General features: G+C 45.7%; 1 pseudogene; it reads right to left on the bottom strand.

The window, feature by feature from the left end:
* Window positions 1-11,115: 11,115 nt before the first annotated feature.
* Window positions 11,116-11,883, bottom strand: LOC114085390 (myeloid leukemia factor 2 pseudogene; annotated as a pseudogene).
* Between the last annotated feature and the right edge of the window lie 8,731 nt (window positions 11,884-20,614).

Genomic DNA, 20,614 nt, shown 5'->3' with positions numbered 1-20,614 from the left:
CTGCTGTGAGAGAGGATAATCTGGGGACTGGTTGAAAATTCTGACTTTTCTATCCGAAGGACATCATGGGAGGGTAGAGACCCAGCCTCTCAAAATCTTTAAAACCTTGCTGATGAAAGATGTTGGGTACTCGTTGTGATAAGCATGAAGGCCTCTCCCTATGCAGGTTGGACCTCTCTAATATCTTGAGGTGGGCATTACAGTGAAATTTTTTATATTAAAGCTCAAAACTCTCAAAGTGTTGCCTCTTAGGGACTGGGCTGAGATGGGACCTAGTGAGGCATGACTTCACTGCATGTGGCTTTCTGGGGGTGTCCTGCCACGTAAAAGGTGCTCTGCTGACCAGTGGTCCTCAGGCATCTACTTCTGACTCATTTTCTGAAGTGCTTTGGATTCTAACCAGTTTTCTGGGGACAGTATAGTCCAATGTACGACTTTGAAGTGTGACTACACCCTGTCAAATCATGATAAAAATCCTGCCAGAGTAGTAATACAATATGTCTTCAAAAAATCTAAAGTTTAGTGTTGGATCTTGTGCTGCTAAAATTTTCCTCTCATCATATTCCCACTTACATTTTTTTTAATATTCTGCTCTTAGTATACACTTTCTAACTTTGTAATTCCTATTTACGTAATCTATGATCTGGCTGACAGTGTTGCCTGTCTAGCTAATAACTAGCTGATCTATTGCCTAGTACCATATTTTTCATGGAAATAGGATACTCACGGATTAGAGAGAAATGTCAACATTTTACACTGGAAGTTTCTCTTAATTAGGAAAAGCGGTCTCATTTGAGAATTTCAAGTAAACTAAGAATCCAGTGTTTATCTATGTATTTAAAATACATATTGCAACTAGCCCAAGTTAAAATAGCCTTTCAGTTATTAGCTCAACTCATACACTCAGTAGTCAAGGTAAAAGGAAAATGGTTCTTCTAAAACTGTATTAGGAGATTTGAGGTCAAGTAACAGTGAAGTCAGAAGACGGTGAGGACAAAAGTTGAAGCAACGGGAGCCTTTTGTTTCTAGGTGTCATCTTTAAATGTAATACACCTGCCTGACAACCTAGGTTTGTTTTTTGTGTGTGTGCAACTGAGCAGTTTGATGTGTTTCAAAGACTAAGGTGGTATTCCTTGGGATTAGATTTAAGATTAATTTTTGTCCATACACAGATGTTCTAGAAAATACCTAAGAAAGACTCCATTGTGCTCATATTTTGCCACAAAGACCAAGGCACAAAAACTTAAATCTACGCTAGTTACACAATGTTTTAGTGGGATTTTTGTCGCTGTGACTGAGAGATCTGACCAGAACCCTTTGGAGGAGGAGAAGCTGGGGCCTCAGGGTTTCAGTGGCGCAGTTCATACGCAGCAGGCTCCAGTCCTTGTTCCTCAGGTGAAGCGAACATCATGGTGGACGAGTGGGGTGGAGGGAAGCGGCTCAGGTGACCAGGAAGCGGGGAGTCTCTACTTGCCAGATATCGAATACCCACCCCCAAGCCATGCCCCCAGTGCCCGCCACCTCCAGCCACCCCCCAGCTGCCTTCAGTTCCTGCTCAGTTAACGTCACCAGGGAACTAAGTCACTGGGTTAAGACTCCAACACCCTGATCATCTCTGAACTTTCTCGCATTGTCTCTCAGATGAGCTATTGGGGGACACTTCACATCCACACCATGATGCATCATGTTTGACTTATTCTTTTTGGAATGGACACTCCATTCCCTTGAAGTGGTCCCTTTGGCTGGGTGGGGGTGGAGAAGCACCAGTGACCACCCTGTGCCTGGTGTGTGGTCTGAGGAGGTTCGAATCCCATGTAACAGGAGGAAAACAACGAGCTATTCCACACAGGTTAGTTGCTCATGAGCTGGGCTGGAAATGTGTGATGGAGAAGAGCCGTGTCGTGAATGGGGCAGAGTTGATGTGCGGAACACACCAATAAGTGGTCAGTAGAAAAATTGACAGGACACCCTAAAGCAGCAGCCACAGGGGAAGGCAAGCAATGGTCCTGCCACTCGGGAGCTAAGAACGCCTCCTCTCAAGCCCCCACTGACACCCAGGGCACTCCCCAGGACTCCATGTGCTCTCTCCAAGACATAAATTAAACCCACGACTGCTTGACCGGCTAATGACCTGTGCTCTGACCACCATGCTCTGTCCTGTCTGGCAGAGCCCGTGGGCGTCCTTGACCTGGGGAAGGGTTCTTGACTCAGACCTGCGCCCTGGTGCTGGCAACCACACTGGGGCAGGGAAGGTTAATGCAGCCGGTAACGAGAGGACCTCTGCGTGACCCCGGCGGAGGCAGCGTGGTCTTCCCACTTGCACATTACCCCGAGTCTGTTGCCTTACCCCATCTGTCGCCTTTCGCTGTCTGGTGAAGGGGGTTAGAAGCTGTCATGTGAGCACGTCTGTGTCCTGGCCCCTGGCACAGATGACCTGTAGCACACTCAGTTCTAGTGCTGAGCTGACTTGCCATGTGACATGGACCTTGCTCACCTCTGAGACAGATGGGTGGGTCTGCAGTGAGCCGGAAGTCAGCCAAAGCAATCTCCAGGGTCTGCTGTTGCATGGTGATTGAGCCAGGAGAGGCCCCATCAAACATGATGGGCCAGTCTTACTTGTTAGATCATATGCCATCTCCAGGAAGGATCCAATGGAAGAGGAACTTGACCAGAGGGATGTAATGTGCTGTTCAACTGTCACTTTGTTTTTACTAACAGATCAAATTTCTATAGCCGCTGCTATCAATAACACTGCCCAGTTACAACCAAGACCTACACGTTGACAAATGATTGGGACTGATTATAAACTAATTCTATTTTTGACTCGTATCACCAAATAATCACAATAAAATACAATATTTCCCACAGGTCCTATTTTCTTCCTTCAAAAACTCAAGTTATTTTCTGCTTTTTGATTTCTTGAGTATCAACTAGAATAACACACTTTAACAAAGGTCTTGGTGAAGGTTGTTCCTAGCTGTGAGTCAGATGGCTTCCTTGGCATTGTTCAGAGCAGGCCTGGCCACATTTTAAAATAAGTTTTGCTTTTAATGGGGCTCCTGGTTCTGAGAGGCATACAAGCAGAATAGGGAAGTCGCCCCGAACTCCATGTTCATTCTGAGATCAATGCTACATTATGAGGTGGGAAGGAGACCACGAAGTCCTGGTCTCTGTGCCGGGGCTCCAGGGAGGTGTGTTCTGTGGCCCATTGTGGTTCTCGCCATCCTCACTGTTTCCTTGCTTTGCACAATTCCTGCTCGACCCCAAAAGACTTCGACGTTTTTGACTCCAGAATTTGAGCCACAAAGAAAAATGAGTTTCGGCTATGAGGACGGTGGTGATAGGCTACCCTTGTTGGGACAAGTCTCGCCCCAAACAGTGAACTTGGAAATCCTCATCAGATTGTACGGAGCCGTCCCTCATCTCCCTTACACTAGGGATTCTGAATATTCTTGTTGACAAGTCTATTCATATAATCCAATGGTACTCTACTAGAAAATTTATGGGCTGACTTACCCGTTTGTTTTTCCTTACTGTGAAACAGCCCGAGGGTGCAGATCAGCAGACGGGAGAGACCAGCATCTTCCAACTCTGTCCCCATGGGGAACAAGTGCCAGCTGCCACTCCAGAACCAGCTCACACAGGGTTTGAGGTCGGGTACAGCAACTGACTTGTCATCTTTTTAAAAAAGAGATGTGTTCAGAAAGGAAAAAAAAAATCAATAAAATGAGATGTCTGTAGAAAGGTAGGCTTGAAGATTCCTCTTCAGAATTCCAACAAACCTAACTACAAGTGAATCCAGACTATTATACTTTGAGGAGTAAGGTGACTCTGATCTTGTTATGAAGGTTATTAAGGGATTGAAACAAATTCAAAAGGGTTTAGGAAAATATTACAAAATACGTTTTAGTCGCCCATTTCTCACAATATTTGGAAACGGTAATTATGGAGTAAACTTAAACCAGGAAGGACACAAAGTGATCTCTCCTATTCCGGGGGAAACAATGAAGGCAGAACATCATCCAGATCGTGGTGATTCTGTTGTGAGGAAACACTTCCTTGCTCGGATGACACTGAAACTCCAATGAATGATTGCACAAAAAGCCCCCACATTTTTACGTTCTAAGGGTAATTTAACTCTGAGAACTGACTATGAAGCCTCCTAAATGGTCATTGGTGTTACATCAGGCTCACTCGGCCTGGGGCTTTGGAGTTGCCCAACCGCCTGCCTGGTGCTGTGCTCTTAGGTGCAGTGTGTCGTGTAGAACTAACTTCAGAACTACTTTCTGAATCTCGCCCATATTGAAAGAAAATGAATCATTAAATACCTATTTTTAGACTCAAGGTGGTAAGATAGGGAACTAAATTAAGTATTCTTCTATATACCAATATCTAAAACTTCAAAATCCAAAGTTGAATTTTTCCAACTTTGCTATGCATGTTCTTAGCAGGGCTTTCCCAAAGCTTATGAAGTGTTGTAAGAGCTAAGCAGCATCTTTGACCAGTTTTGATGCATCGTTTGTGGCAACACCGTGATTTACAACTTAGCTTAATTTAGGTTGGAGCTGATAAGCTTAAAGATACTGGGCACTCACTTGGGTATTGTTGGCCACTGGGTCAAAAGAAGCTTTAGTCAGGGTTCAAAACCCAGTTCTAAGTGCAACAGTTAATGAACTAGGCACTTCTAAAAAGTGTGTAGGTAATGATAACTTGAGCAGACCACTGAGTAGCAGCTAGCAGGCTCTGGGGGGTGGGGGGCGTGGTGCATGCTGGGCACTGAGCTTATTGCTTCACACAGGTCCTCGCCCCCTGGAGGGCAGGGGCAGCTCCTCTCATTTCACAGAAGGTGGGCTGCTTCATATGGAAGGCACGAGAGCTAACTAAGCATACGGTTCACTTTAAGCCCCTATACCTGGGAGGGGACCCCGGGCCTCAGACATGGTAAGCCAGTGCCCTACCACTGAGCGACACTCCCTGGTGCCAAGTGCTCCAGTCTTGGGGTCAGAGGAGCACACGTCCAAGCCATCGGCTCTTCACAAAGTAGTCCTTCCTGACGTGACGGATCCAAAGTGAAGGGAGCCTGCTGTGAAAGGGGTTTTGTTGGCCTGTCTCAGGACGGGCTTGGGAACCTCCAGTTGGGAGTTAGGGTCAAGCAATATTGTCCCCCTCAGTTCTCATGCTCACCTCGAGGATGAGCTGGGAGGAGGGGCTGGTGGGCCTACAGCAAGCCTTTAGTTCTTGGGTTGGGTGGAGAAGGTGAGTGAGCCTGTGCATCCATCACACCCGTGGCTGCCCGTCTTGCCTGGCCAAGAATTTGAATACAGACGGTGGCAAGTATGTGGGCCAGTTGCTCAAGCTTCCCCCGATAAGGTTGTGGCCTCCTGGCCTGAGATCAAGAGATGTTTTGCTGGCTTCTAGGCATCTGAACTTACCTCTCCTGTCAAAACCATTTTCTCTTTCTTTCCCTCTCGGGAGGACACACAGTGGTGAAGCCGAATTGATAACTCGGAGCATCTGTCTTAAATGTCCCAGGCTAAGACTGCTCCCAAAGGTCAAGAACTAATCACAACAGCTGCTCAGTTTTCCAGCAGAATAATGAGGAGCTCCCAGGCGCAGCCTGTCTGTAAACACCCTTGGTCCCTGAGCCCTCTCGGCGGCCTTTCAAGGTGAGCTGTGCGAGGCTCTTGTTGACCGAGCAGATGTTAGAGTAGCAGTGGCGTATTTACAGCTCTCCTTGGTGCGTGTCAAGGTTTGTGTGTGCTAGCCTTGGACACTCGTTATCAACACAGCAGCCACGAGGGTCCGAAGTGCTTGCGACATTGCTGAGAGCTGCTGCTAGTGGCCACGTTCTCAGCCCGGGAATCAATACTGGTGAAACGTGTCTGGGGGGGGGGGTGCGCTTCTTGCAGGCACCTTACCTTCCCATCTGTTCCCCATACACACAGGAATACGTGGTGCTCATTTTGCAAGGCAGATGAGGGACTCGCCTGGCTTCCAAGATGAAACCAGGAGATCGATACGTGTCGAGGCTGCCCAGGGCCTTGCCGGCTCAACCTTGAGTGCAGCTCAAGCTGTGAGGCGCCCACTGCTGACCAAGATAGTGAGCCCCCTGGAAACCCAGTGCTGCTCCAGCTGCCTGCTTGGTCTGTAGAGACAGGAACAGACTAAATGGTAACGGGGGACCGGCAGGGTCTGGGGTGGGGAAAAGTCGGCAGCCAACAGTGGTGATAAACACTTGCACTTGGTTTGAAAGGAGAAGACATTTGCTATTAACTTTCAAAGGGGATGTAATGGGATCCACTCTGGGGTCTAGCTATGTAACAGTGAAGAGAGAATTCCAGTAATCTACCGAAGCTAATGTTGCACAGTGTTCAAACACGTGGTCAATCACTGCTAGGTTGGATTCACCTTAGCTATAGTAGCCTAAAAAGCATGACTTGGAGTCTGGGGATTTCTTTTCCTGTGCATAATAAACATTAGTTTCACAACATTCAAGGGACAAAAATGCATCCGTTTTGCTATGGATTATAATCACTGAACTATGTGATAGTCTATTAATGAGCTTCTTATAGCTGTAGTCCAATCTATTTCCGATTTCCATAAAAGCAGCCACAGCTGATCATTGTTTTATTAGGTTGATGGGATAACGTGGCTAGAAGGAGCACTAAGGCTGTAACAGACGCAATAGATTCTCAAACTTCCTCCCGTTTCCCACACTATAAAACACAGTAAGGCCTTCCTCTCTTGTTTGCATTCCAATTCTGTGTATCAAGTGAATTTATAGACATGTGGTATGCTGGAAAGAAGGGGTGCCAGTTCTTGAGGCCTCTCTCCACAGCAGGAGCTAGATGTCACTGGAAGAAGCTGTCTCCCACCCTTGGGGGGTGTGGGGAGGGGCTCTAGCCCAGCTGCAGCCCTCACGCGTGCAGGGTCCAAGAGCAGCTTGCTTTTTGCTGGGGAAGTGTGAGTGTCCTGTCCTTCGGGACGTGCTCGGTACCACTGCTCTGGGTTACTGGGTGACTGATAAAACTCCTGTCCTCATTGTCTTTTCTAACACTGAAATCGACACAGCAGTAAGTGCCAAGCGCATTCCCAGGGTCCTCCCAGGACTGGGCTTCTTGGGGTGGAGCAGGCAGCTGCTGAGAGCTGAGATTTCAGAAGCCGTGTCCTTTCCCCCTCCCTCGACTCCTTGCTTTCCCCACCTGTTCGACATTCCTTCAACAGGATAAAAGCTTTCAATTTATAATTAGAAATATGACTTAGGAAACCCCTCTGCAGAAAGTCCCAAGCACGGCGGCCCAGGTTGCTTTATGGGGTGTCAAATTTCTCTTGGCTTGGCTGCTACTCAGAAATTCAGAAAATCTTTCCACTGTGTGGCTTGCTCGTCTTGATGTGTGAGCAGCGGTTGGTGGTAACGTGTCAGGAGTTTTATTAAGACAGACAAAATTCAAAGCTATTACTTTTAAACGGCAAGCTACACCATGCAGAGCCCCAGAGAATTACTGCTCTGTTAAAAAGTAGGACGTTTGGGAAAATCCTGAGTCACTAACACAAGGCTGGGCAGTTCCCTGGAGTTGGCCATCCCCGGGGGACCAGCCACTGCCTGTCCCGATATCACCGTATTGAATCAATGAGAGATGTGGAGCTTGTATTTTTTTTTTTTTAATTAAAAAAAAAAAAAGTTTCCCAGAATGTGTGAAAACCTGTGGTTACTCATAGCTCTGGTTTGGGTAGAACTGCCCACTTCCCTGACTGTGGTGTCAGGAGACACGTGGCTTTTCATTACTGCTGGCCTGTCTTCCCTGTCCAGGCTGTAATGATACCTTTCCACATGGTACCACTGACCCATGCAACTAACAGTACTAGAAAACATTACTTTCATGATGGATCTAGACTGGTGCACACGGGAGGGCGTCCAGGCTGCTGGGTATGGCTGAGTATCTTCATGGTGGATATGTCGTGGGGAATCCTTGATATGTTGTTACCATCTCTAGCTGTGGATTCAAATGTGCAGTAGCTCCAGAAGTACGTTTTATACAGGTCGAGCACTCCTTGTTGGAAAACTTTTGAACATAAACACGATGCCACAAATGGAAAATTCCACTCCTGACCTGATGTCCTGACCCGATGTTGAAGTCAAAATGCAGGCCTACTAAGAAGAGTAGGACGTGACCTTGTGTGCATAAAGTATATCTGAAACAAAATACTTTTCTGTCTGGACCTGAGTTCTCTCCTAAGTTATTTCATTATACGCAAGTGTTTCGAAATCTGAAACACGTGGTTCAGAGCATTTTGAATGAGGGATCCTGAATAAGGGAAGCAGGAATTTCTGGCTGGAGGCTGCTTCGCATTCAACTTGAGCAGTGTGGCCAGACGACAGCCCTCGCGTCTTGGCTGCTCCCTTGAAGCCCTGAGCTCTAATGCTCACACTGTGGAAGTGGACGGGTACCCACTCATGAGATCTTACCCAACATGATGTGGTTTCCCACCTCCCCAAATAAGGAAAAATCTCTCATTTTCCAACCAGGTTTTATCAGTTTTCCTTGAGCTAATAATTTTCCTACTTACGTCTCTAATTCTTTGCTGAAGATCGAACTGGAAAGAACCCAAGTGGGCTCTTAGAGATGCTCATCACGGGCTCCTGGAGTCTGAATATGCTGAGATGTTTGAAACACAACTGTGGAGGAGGCGGCATTGCTGGAGATATTTCGGGTACCAAGAATAATTAATGATATGTGGAAGGAAAATAGTTCATCATCATCATCATCATTACTATGGGTCCCAGGAGGGAACTTGGCTTGAGGGCCACATCAACTCCCCTTCCCTGGAAGTGGTTTTGTTGACTTTACTAGTGTGTACCCTCAGTTGGGGAAAATCACTGGGCTGGGTCTGCTGGGTTCACAAAACTAAAGCCAGGGGTCATCAGTCATCTACTGACTTAAACATGTCTCTCACGTCAAGGAAGGTTTTAAGAAACTAAAATGCTAAGTGTTTAACTCAGTATCTAAGTTGACAGTAATTGGATCTTTATGCCCGTCCCACCCCACAGGTAATTGTCAGAACTTTTCCATTTTCCCACCAAAGTTATTAGACCCATTGACTACCAGTGACAGTTTTACCCCATAATTAAATAAAACTGAACTGTTGGGGACGGCGGGGGGGGGGGGACGGTCTCACACTTGGTGTTTTTTAAAGATTTAATCAGCCAGATTTTGAGAACTTTTCTTTGTATGGCCTTCAGTTGGATGTAGGAATCCAACCATCTCCTAGGGATGTGGTTGAAAGAGGAACTTGGAAATGGGAGTGTTGTTTAAAGGAAGTGCATTCTCCTGTGCTTCACTGAGCATGCCTCAAACCATGGAGGAGCAGGTGTATTTTCACTTACAACTGAAGAGTTGAGCATTGTTGGATTCCACATATAAATGTCCTGGAGATGCTTGTTGGCAGGGAGCCTGCAAGAAACAGGCAATGATTTAGAGTTGGGTTCCTGAGGCCCTGAGATCTAGCTGGTGATATTAAGTGTGTACATTATATTTGTTTCCCTCTCCAGATATTGTTAAAAACACTTTAGTTATGCATGACAGTAAAGTGCATTTTGACATACTTACATGGAGTACAACTTATTAGGATTCCATTCTTGTGGTTGAACATGATGTGGAGTTAAACTGGTCATATATTCACAATGAATGCAGGAAAGTTATGTCTGATTCTTCTTCTGTCTCCTATTCCCATCTCCCTTCCCATCATTCCCCTTTGTCTAATTCAACAATGAACTTCACTTCTTCAATATGCCTCCTACCCTGTGTGTCACCATCCACGTATCAGAACAATCAGACTCTGGTTTTTTTGGAGTTGGCTTATTTCATGTAGGATATTCTCCAGTTCTGTCCATTTACCTGCAAATGCCATAATTTCATTTCTACTGAAGATATTCTTGGAAACCAAGGCAAAGCCCCAATTTCCATTAATGCAAGGATGCCCCATAGTCAGCTCTCCTTAGTTTTGAAGTTAGACTATTTTAAGCTATCCATGCTCAGTAAAAACCAGTGAGGAACTAAGATTGACAACTGCTTCCAATCTGACAAGACTTCTAGCTCTCTCGTGGCTAGGGGAACAAAGTGTAAAGTGAGGTTATAGCTTCCCGTGGGTCACAGATGGGTCAGGTGATCTTAGAGCTTACGGGCAGCAAAGTCTCATCATTTCATCTTTTCACTAAGTTACTTGGTGCTTTCCCCAGGGCCAGTCACCCTGGAGTTGCTGGGTACAGAGCAATAGGAAGGAGCACCCTTGCTCTCCTGGACCTGGTGTTCTATTGGGGGCAGTGGGGAAATTACCTCACTTGGTCTCGGACTACAAGAAACCCCGATTCTCGGAAATTACTCATGAAGGAAGTACTGGAATTAGCAGACTTAATTTGACTCGGGACATGTAAGGACTTGCAGTTTGAATGTCATGAAATGAGTCTAATTAAAATTAAAATGTGGCTCCCCTGCAAGGGGAGATTTCAAATACAATAAACTTTTATAGAGGTAAAGCATACATTACACATGCCACAGAATGATCATTTTTTTCTCATTCTCCTTTATTCCATAAACACCTAGTTACAAGTTGCACAAATCAAAAAATAAAGGCAAAGAAGGGCATGGGGAAGGTTTTTGTGATGTGGGTGGGTGGGAGTGTGGGGAGGAGACGAGAGTTGGGAACTCTCCCCAGCCCTGGACAGGACTATGACTCCTGTAGTAAGGCTCTGAGGAACAGGTGGGCATAGATCCAGGGTAGCTAAGGGATGGAGGAGGCCTCCAGACCCAGAGCTCACCCCTTCTGCACATGGCAGGGGTACAGTGGAGAAACTGAGGTTTGAGGATGGAGCAGCAAAATGAAAAAACGAAGTTAGTGGATAATAGAACAAGTGGAGTCCTTGTGGTAGGGGGATTAAAGACAGAAAATGTAGGTATGGGGGCCATGTAAGGCTCTCCCTGAGACCCCAGGGAGAGGTGGGGCCCGCTTGCCCGTTAATTTAACATTAAATTGGGGTGGGAGTTGGACAGAAAGTTCTTTCAGGGATGATTTCTCACCCTCTTGGCCTGTACATGAAAGGCTGAGGACCTAGGGCCTTCACCGGTCATAGCTGCAGGACTGTCGTGAGGGAGTCTTCAGGTCCCTGAATGGCCAGGCGGGGAAGCCCCTTGGCCCTTTGAGCCCCACTCGGATGCCTTATGCCTTCAAAATTCCAGAGGGTGCTGCTGCCAGAATCTGGATGTCTCTTTGCCACTCATCAAGTGCTGCTGCCTCCCTTTCGTCCAGGGTGATATAGTCCTGCCGTTCCTCCTGGTCTCCTGTGCGTGACTTCGGGAACGCTGGAGGATGTGAGCCCTGTCTCGGATGTGATGCCCAAGGGACATCTGCTCTAGTCCACTGAGTGGCGACAGTCCTCCGTGTCTCCCAGATCCCACCTGGTGCTGAGCGCATCCCTGATGTCTCCTGACGGACCTTGGGGGCACCATGACCCGTATTGGAGTAGGAGATGACGGTAGAGGATGAAAAGGTCTGGCAACTGCCCCCAGCTGTCATATGCTCCATATTCCCAATCCTGTCACTCATCATCCCGAACATGTCCATGAAGCCACCCGACATTCCCAGCATCCCGAAGGGGGAGACATCCCTAGGCTGCGTCCTGCGGCTGGCAGGCCGGTCCCTGGCATGTTGCCATCTGTGAGGCTAAGAAAGGGGCTGTGCCAAAGCCACCTGACGACATGGGCTCAGATGCTGACGGTGAATAGGGGTCCCTGCAGCGGAGGGGGATGAGAGCTCTGAAGCATTAGGGGGAGGGAATTCTCCCATCAGGAACATGGGATCCTCCGGCTCCACGTTGCTGTGGAACATCCTGATTTCAGCTTCAGGGGGCTCCGCCCGGTCCCCGACTCGGGCTCAGTGGCCCATCCGGCTGGTTTCACTTCTCCCTGGGCTGCAGGATCAGAGTCGTGGCCCAGTTCACAGGGGTTGGTCTGGGCTTGAGGTCCACGGCCTCCCGCGCCGCCGCCTCCCTCAGCTGCCACCTCTGTACCCCCGCCCTCGGCCTCCGGAGCCACAAAATGATCTTGACTTCCTAAGAACAGCTGTTCTAAAGAAGTGCACACAAGAAATCTAAATTGGGGGTAAGGATAAGAATTAGAGGACACATGTTGATTCTTCCCTCCAGTTTTGAGATCGAGGTACAATTGTTAAATGAAAATTATATATTTAAGGCATTCGATGTGGTGACTTCATACATAACACACCCCATGCAATGATTATAAACTGATTAATGCAATTTTCATTAATGCAAGGATGCTTAATATCTCTTGGTGCATTTTAAGCAAATAACACAGTATTAACTCTAGTCCCCATGCCATATGTTCCCCAGAATTTACTATTCCTTTTGCAAGTTTCTGCCCTTTGAAAACAATAATTCCCTATTGCCTTACCACTGTCTTTCAGTCCTAGGCAGCCACCATTAGGCTGTGCTGCTGTGAATGCCAGTTTTTAAAGTTTTGTATAAATGAGATCATATAACTTCTTAAATCTGATAAATTTCATTTAACATAATGTTATGGTTTGGTTGTGAGGTGTCCCTCAAAAGCTCATGTGTGATGGAATGCAAGAAGGTTCAGAGGAGAAATGACTGGGTTCTGAGAGTCTTAACTTAGTGAATTGATACCCTGGTAGGGATTAACTGAGTGGTAACTGAAGTTGTAGGGCGTGGCTTTGTGGGCAGATATCTGAATCTGGCAGGTGGAGACCTCTCTGCTTCCAACTCACATGAATTGCTTCCCTTGGCCACTCTTCTGCCGTGATCTGCCTCACCTCGAGCTCTGAGGAAGGGCACCAACCTTCTATGGATTAAGGCCTCTGAAACCGTGAGCCCCTAAATAAACCTTTCCTCCTCTTTAGTTCTGATTGGGTCCTTTCATCCCAGCCGTGAAAACGCTAACACATAATGTACTTCAGTTTCACCTAAGTTGTGGACAGTGGTAAGATTTCCTTATGTGTGAATCTATTCCATTGTACGTATGTACTGATACTCATCTACAACTGATGCTTAGGTTGTTTCTGTGTTGCTCTTGCAAGGAAGGCTGCAATGAGCGTGAGAGTGTGGATATTTCTTTGAGTCACTGGTTTCATGTTCTTTGGCTGTGTACCCAGAAGTGGGATGGCTAACTCGCACAGAAATTCTTAACTTCTTGAGGAACTTCTCTGCTATTTTACCTAATGGATTTGCCAATTCACATTCCCACCAAGAATGGACAAGGGTTCTTTTCTCTGCGTACGCTGTACTACTCAGTTTGGTGTTGCTTTAACTAAAACACCAGACGAAAACAACTTGAAGCCAGAAAACGTTACTAGGGGCTAACGGCTTCAGAGATCTTGGTGGAGAGATGACCCAGCCCATTGCTCTGGGCCCACCCACCGTGCAGCAGCTCGTGGTGGTACAAGGATGTGGCAGAGGGAGGCTACTTAGGGCCTTTGAGGCTGGGAAGCGGAGAAAGGGAGAGGAAGGAGCCCTTCTGGGACTCAGCCCAGTGACTCACCACCTCCAGCCACACTTGACGTGCCCACACTTACTACCAGATCCATTCAACTAGGATGGGCTAACTACATTACAGCTCCCAGTCGGTCATTTTACCTCTGAACACTCTTGCATTAGAGATTTTGGAGATTTTTCATAGGAGATTCTGGAAGCAACCTCATATTTAAACTATAATACACACTATTTAATATTTATGGCTCATCTTTTTTGGTAATAGCCATCCTATAAGTGTGAAGTGATAACCTCATTGTGGTCTTTATTTACATTCATTTGAAAATTAATGATGTTGAACTCTTTTCACACACCTGGTACCTCTGTCTTACATGGAAAAATGTCTATTTGGTTTTTTTTTTTTTTTTTCAGTTTCATGGGGTTTCTTTGCTGTTTATGTGCATTCCTAACATAGTTTGCGGATACATTTTCCCATGTGTTAGCTTTGCTCTTGGGAGGCGTGGTGCTCAGTGATGCAGCGTAGAGTAGGGCAAACTTACTGTGGCTTTGTTGTAGTCCACGTTCAGCTGAGACTGTTGCTGTGGGCCCAAGGTGAGGCAGCACACCAGGGTGGAAAGGCCTTGTGGAGGGCAACTGCCTACCTCATGGCAGCCAGAAATGGAGAGGGGGACCCCGGGGAAGATGCACTCTTCCAGGGAACACCCCCAGTAACCGACATCTTCCAGCCACTCCCTACCTCCCCCACAGTGACCACCCAGTCAGCCCATTCAAACTAGGATGAACTGAGAAATCCCAGCTCTCCTAATCTCGTTTCACTTGTAAAAATTCTGCGTTAAAGGGAGCCTTTAAAGGGAACCATCAGTTGCCTTTTCACTTTGTTAATAGCTTTCTATGTGGTACAGAAGGTTTTTAGTTTGATATACTCTTACTTTTGCTTCCGTTGACTGATGTCACCCAAAACATTGTTGCCAAGACCAACCTCGAGGATCATTTTTGTGGCTTTTCACCTAGGAATCTTAATTTCAGGTCTTATATTTAACCTTCAGTTTGTTTTGGGCTTATTCTGAAAATGGCATGACATAAAGTTCCAATTGCTTTATATGTAGAAAGTGAGAAAAGTGTTTGCCATCTCCATTTACAGAGCAAAGAATCCTTTGTGAAGTGTTGCCATCACCACTGTCACAGGTGACTTTTGCCTGCTTGTCTCCCAGACAGTGCCTTCCTGTTTGGATTACTGTAGCTTTATCATGTACTTTGAAATCGGTGTGATGCTTTGGGTCTACTGTGGTTCTGTTCATTGGTCTTGATGCCCTGAGGGATTGCCTTTGTGACTTTTGAAGAATCCTTGCTGTTGACTTAAGGACTCGAGAGCTTTTGTTTGGAATGATCAATGTGATTTCAGCCTCACTAAAGTTAAGATTTGTTTGGCAAAGATACAGGGCCTTTCCTATTTGGGAAAATGCTCTGTATGCACTTAAGAAGAACATGTATCCCCCTGCTGTTGGGTGGAACATTCTCTGTCTGCTAGAGCTACTTGTTGTGAAGTGTAGCTCAAGTCTGATACTATCTGACTTTGGATGACCTGTCCATTTTTAAAGGGCGTTGCACTACTCTATTATTGCACTACAGTTTTCTCTCCCTTCAGATACAACATTCGCTCTGTAGTTAGTTGCTCCTGTGATGGGTGCATATGCATCAGTAGTTCTATCCTTCCATTGTGTTGACCTCTTAACATTACATAGTCCTTTTGTCTCTTGGGGCAGGCTTGGAGTCGGTCTGCTTTGTCTGTCCTGGGCTCCCAGGCTGCCTTTTAGGTACCGTTTGCAAGGAACTTCCCCTGAATGTGGCAGATCTCCTTTTTTTCTAGCTGCTTTCAAGACTCTTGAGGATTTGGTTTTTAGCGGTGGAAACGTCAAGGGGTGGGGCCTAGTGAGAGGCTTTCCGGTCACTGGGGGCGTGCCCTTGGAGGCGAGAGTGGGACTCCAGCTCCTTCCTTTCCTGCTTCCTGGCCACGAGGTGAAAGGCTTTCCTCTACTGTGTGCTGCTGCCGTGATGTGCTGTCATAGGCCCAAAGCAGTGGGCTGATTGTGGACTGAAAATTCTAAAACTGGTTCAAAATCCCTTTTTTCTTGATGAATTGATGGTGTCAGTAATGTAAATTAGTACTGGAAACATAACCAATACAACTGCCATTTGTGTATAGATGGTTGCGGATGCCCCTGGGTGCTATCATTTTCTGTCTGTTCATTGATTTTTGAGTAGTCTCGAGTTGGTGTCTCTGCATCTGAAAGAACCAACAGGCTTCCTGTCTTTACCAGCTGGTTTCAGCAGTGGGGGCTTTCTTCTGTGGATTCCGCACAGGGTGAGCTGGCTCCCTGGATTGCAGTCAGGTGGTGTTGGAACTGCCCATGGCTGCTATTGGTCTGCAGTGGAGCCTGCTGAGTCTGTTACCAGGTCAGCACGTCGGAGTGGCTCCCCGCAGGTCCTGGAGGGCTTTTCTGCTTTGTTGCCCGGTTGGTTCCTGGGCAGGCGGGCCTGGCCTTGGACTAGAGTTAAGCAGGGCTGCAACTGAGGCTGTGTCAGGATCCTAGGGCCCAGATGGAAGGCTGTAGGCTTGCTCCTGGGGCACAGATGGGCACTTCTTACCCTCTGAGTAGGCAGTTGTGCCCCGACACTGTTACGGTCCATACTGGATGGCAGGGTCACTTCAGGATCTGCAGTGGGCTAGAAGTGGTGAACCTGCCTGGGGCACAGTGGCGTGTCTTCCAGGGGGAGCAGAGGAGACTGATCTCCTGCCTGCCTGCACCTGAGAAGATGAGATGGAGTTAAAGGATCTTCTCAGGCTTCGTGTGGGACGGAGGTTGGTGGGTCCACCTCTGGTGGTATGGACGGGTTGCTCCCAGCGGGACCCTGGGCAGAGAAGCCCGTTTCATCCTTCAGCAGCTGAGAGTGGCAAGAGTGGAGTTGTAGAGTGTCTATTCCAGGACCAAGATCTGGGTGCCTGTCATGGGGGGGTAGGGTGGGACTCCTTCCCGGTCCTTTGGCAGATCCTTCTAACAGGACCAACATCTCCCAGGGCTGTGACTGAGTCCAGAGGTTCGAGGGCTTGGAGTCATGGTCGGTCAGTGGGTCTGTCATGTGGGTGTGAGCTTTCCCACTCAAAACGGCTCCCATCCTGGGTGTCGTCCCACGTCTGGCCACACAGAGGCCATTTTTTGGCCGGTGATTTGTTGCCAAATTCTTGCTGCTATGGGGTGGTACCAATGGGACCCTGTGATCTGCCGTATTGTTGCTATCACCCTTGATGGATGTGTTTATGGTACTTGGATACTCTGCTCATCATTTAGGAAACTTGATTGACTTGCCCTAAGCATCGCTGGTCTCGTGGAGTGCACCACTTTCAATCTCGCCAGAGTTTCCCCTCTGAATCTTGAATGGAACGGAGCTGCCAGTTTTTCTCTCCCTCCATTGTTTTTCCCCACGTGACCGAGCTGGCTTAAATTCCTTAAATTTGTGCTTTCACTTTGTGATGTGGACAAAGTCTGAGAAACTGCATAGAGGAAGCCTTGACTCGTTAGGGAAGCGATTTCCTTGTCCTTGCTTTGCTCCTCGACAGTGACAAATGGCCTCCTCACATGAGGAACACATTCCTCTTGGGAAAACAAAAGCATTTGGGGAAAATTAATAGCATCAGGAAATGATGGGAATGGCCCAATTTATAGTTGTTTCTAGTGAATTTCCTAAGTATTTGATCATCAGCTCCATATTTTTTTTTGTCTTCAAAGGATATTGTTTTTTTCCCCACAAGAAAAGTTAGAAAGTTTTTAAAATGGAATTTGCCAGGAAGCTCAGTCAGTGGTAGAAGAGAATATATATATGTATATGTATATGTGTGTATATATATGTATATGTGTGTGTGTGTGTACGTGTGTGTGTACGTGTATGTGTATATGTGTGTGTGTATATGTGTATATATATATGCACACACACATATATATCGAATTCTAGGTTATATCCATTTAACTTTTGTAATTTGCCTATTTTTCATTGATGCACAACTTTATTTTGCCCATATCTCACCTCTGATTCTGAGAACTTCCCAATGATCCTGTTCCGCTCTCCACAGGTAGCAAGATATGAGGGACAGTAAACATCGTTCCCTGCCACCACATCCTCATAAACTCCATCCCTGTTGTATTATCTACTCTCCCAAATAGGGTAGGAAAAAAATAAATCTCAGTTTCTTCAGGAATAATAGAGGTGTTTACTCTGTACTTAAAAACTAGTTTTTTAAATACATAAGTATCTATCTATAGAGAAGCTCAGAAAACTCTTAAGGAAGTTCAGCAGGTAGTATATAAGTTCAGAAAATCATAAGAATAATCAGCTGGCATTTCTAATCACGGCTAAAAAGCACATCAGTAACTGTTCTTCTCTTAGCTCAATATATTGTCTGCCTCTACCTAGTGAACATGGCAGGAACCTTTTAAAACTAATGTGTATCTTGCGTTTTTTTGTGCAGGGTTTTGCAATGTTAGTTGGGTAGCATTGTTAAAATCTCTGTCTCTTGAGAAAGAGGTGATAAAAATCTCCAGTTAGAATCGTAGATTTACTTATCCTCTAATTCTGTGGCTTTGCTTCATATGTCGTAAGCTCTGAAACACAGGCAGGACTGCTGCCCTTGAACTGACCCTTTAACCATGTGATTGTGGGGCTGGATGTCTGGTGGTCGCCTGTGTCCTGAAGTGTTTGATATTCTTATAGCAGCACCAGCTTCTTTCTGCTTAGTATCGGATGCTGTTTATTTTTACTTTTTTCACTTTTTTATTTTTGGGCACCAGGGATTGAACTCGGCGGCACTTGACCACTGAACCACATCCCCAGCCCTATTTTCTAGTTTAGAGACAGGGTCTCGCTGAGTTGCTTAGGGCCTTGCTTTTGCTGAGGCTGGTTTTGAACTCATGATCTACCTGCCTCAGCCTCCTGAGCTGCTGGGATTGCAGGTGTGTGCTACCGAGCCTGGCCCCCTCCTTTTGTTTTCAAGAGGCCTTTGTCTTTATATTTAAGGTCCTTCTCTTGTACATAACACAGTTGGATTTTTCTCTAGGGATTGCACCTACCTTTAACACAGCACACGTGGGAGACGTTGAGAGCATCTTTTATACTATTTCCATCTATATTTTACTTCTGCAAGTGCTATGAGCTCTATGATGATACTTTGCTATTTTTATCTAAGGGATTAATGTTTTTGTTCTCTATTTTTAAGCTGATTTTTTAAGAATTCAATGACGGAACAATGTGGCTTGCTTACCCTTGTGTTTACCACGTGGTGCTCTGTTTCCTCCCAGAGATCTGAATTTTCATCTTCCAACATTTACCTTCTACTTGAAGAAATGTTTCTAAAATTTGTTACAGGGTGTCTATGGGTAAACAACTGTTAACTTTTGTCTATCTAAAAATGTCTGAGTTTCACATTTAAGTTTAAAGAATATTTTTCATTAGTGTTACATATTGACAGATTTTCCTTTTAGCACTTGAAATAGTTTTAATTCTCATTGTTGCTAATGAACCAACATCCACATCGTTCTTAGTCTATTTTTCTGGATTTTTTTTTAAAGATCTTTTCTGATTTCTAGGTTTGACTATGATGTCTCCAAGTTTCAATGTCTTAATCCTGCTTAGGTATTTCCTAGCTTCCTGAATTCAGACTTTTTTAAAACATTGAACACCTTAGTGAACATATCTGAAAATATTTTCTTCCTCATTAACTCCTTTCTTTTTTCCTTCAGAAACTTCCGTACTTGTCCCTCCCCCATATTTCAGTTTTTTAACTTCTGGCCTAGTTTTAGATTCACTGGTCCTTCTATTTTGTACATTTGTGATTATATCCAAAGACTTTAAGATCCTGCAAAGGGATTTAATATGATTATAGGTAGTTCACATGATTCCTTCCAAAAAAATTTGTATGCCTCAAGTCGGTTCCTATTGAGTCCAGAATGTGGGATATCCCAGGGTCCATTTCCTGACTGTCTTTCTTCCCAAATCTGAGCCACATGTCTTTGCTCTGATGTCTGCAATTTTGACACATCAGGGGCATCTGGCTTATGCGTCATGGTGACAGGACTCTGGAGTGCTCTTTGATATAGCAGGGAGTTAAATTCCTATTGATCACCCTGATGGACAAGGCTTGCTCTTGAGCCATGTTAAGGTGTGTCCATAGCACTTTCTGCTTGAATCCCGGAAGGTGACCCTTGCTCGCAGGGGATGGCTCTGCAGGGTTGGCAGAAGTCCGCATTTGTTTCCCACTCACGTGACAGACCTGGAGCTCTCAGTGCTGTCTCCCAGCAATGGAAGCTGTTGAGGTCTTTGACCTTCTTCCAAGTTTCCTTCTTTGTATGGGTTGCTTAGACTCTTATCGTAGACTTGGATAGTTGGTGGGAATCGGGAATTTTATGCAGTCTTGGGCTCCTGAATTTCTCAACCTCCAGCCACCCTCTCCATCTCAAACTCCCCACAATTGAATCGTTAGCTCATAAATATTCTATTTTATTGCATTATCATCACAGATCATGTGCCAAATTTTACTTGAAAAAACTGGGGTTCAAAAATTATGTGAAGCTTTTTAAAATTGTGCTATTTTAAAAGCATTAATTACGAAGCTGTCTTTGGTGCAAGATTAGGGCGCATGGAATACTCATGAATCAGGTTACAGGAGTAAAAATTTGTTCCCATGATGTAGGCTCCCTATTTACCTCTCTTATTGTTTCTCTTGCTGAGAAAACTTTTTAGTTTAAGTAAGTCCCATTTGTTGATTCTTGTTATTAACTCTTGTGCTATGGGTGTCCTATTAAGGAATTTGGAGCCCAACCCCACAATATGTAGATCGGAGCCAACTTTTTCTTCTATCAGACGCAGAGTCTCTGATTTGATATCAAGCTCCTTGATCCATTTTGAGTTAACATTTGTGCATGGCGAGAGGAGGGGATTCAGTTTCATTTCGTTGCATATGGATTTCCAGTTTTCCCAACACCATTTGTTGAAGATGCTATCCTTCCTCCATTGCATGCTTTTAGCCCCTTTATCAAATATAAGATA

This window comes from Marmota flaviventris, chromosome 7 (assembly GCF_047511675.1).
Source record: "Marmota flaviventris isolate mMarFla1 chromosome 7, mMarFla1.hap1, whole genome shotgun sequence".
Taxonomy (NCBI): domain Eukaryota; kingdom Metazoa; phylum Chordata; class Mammalia; order Rodentia; family Sciuridae; genus Marmota; species Marmota flaviventris.
The sequence above is the reverse complement of the archived record's forward strand: the minus strand, read 5'-3'. Positions and strand labels throughout refer to the sequence as shown.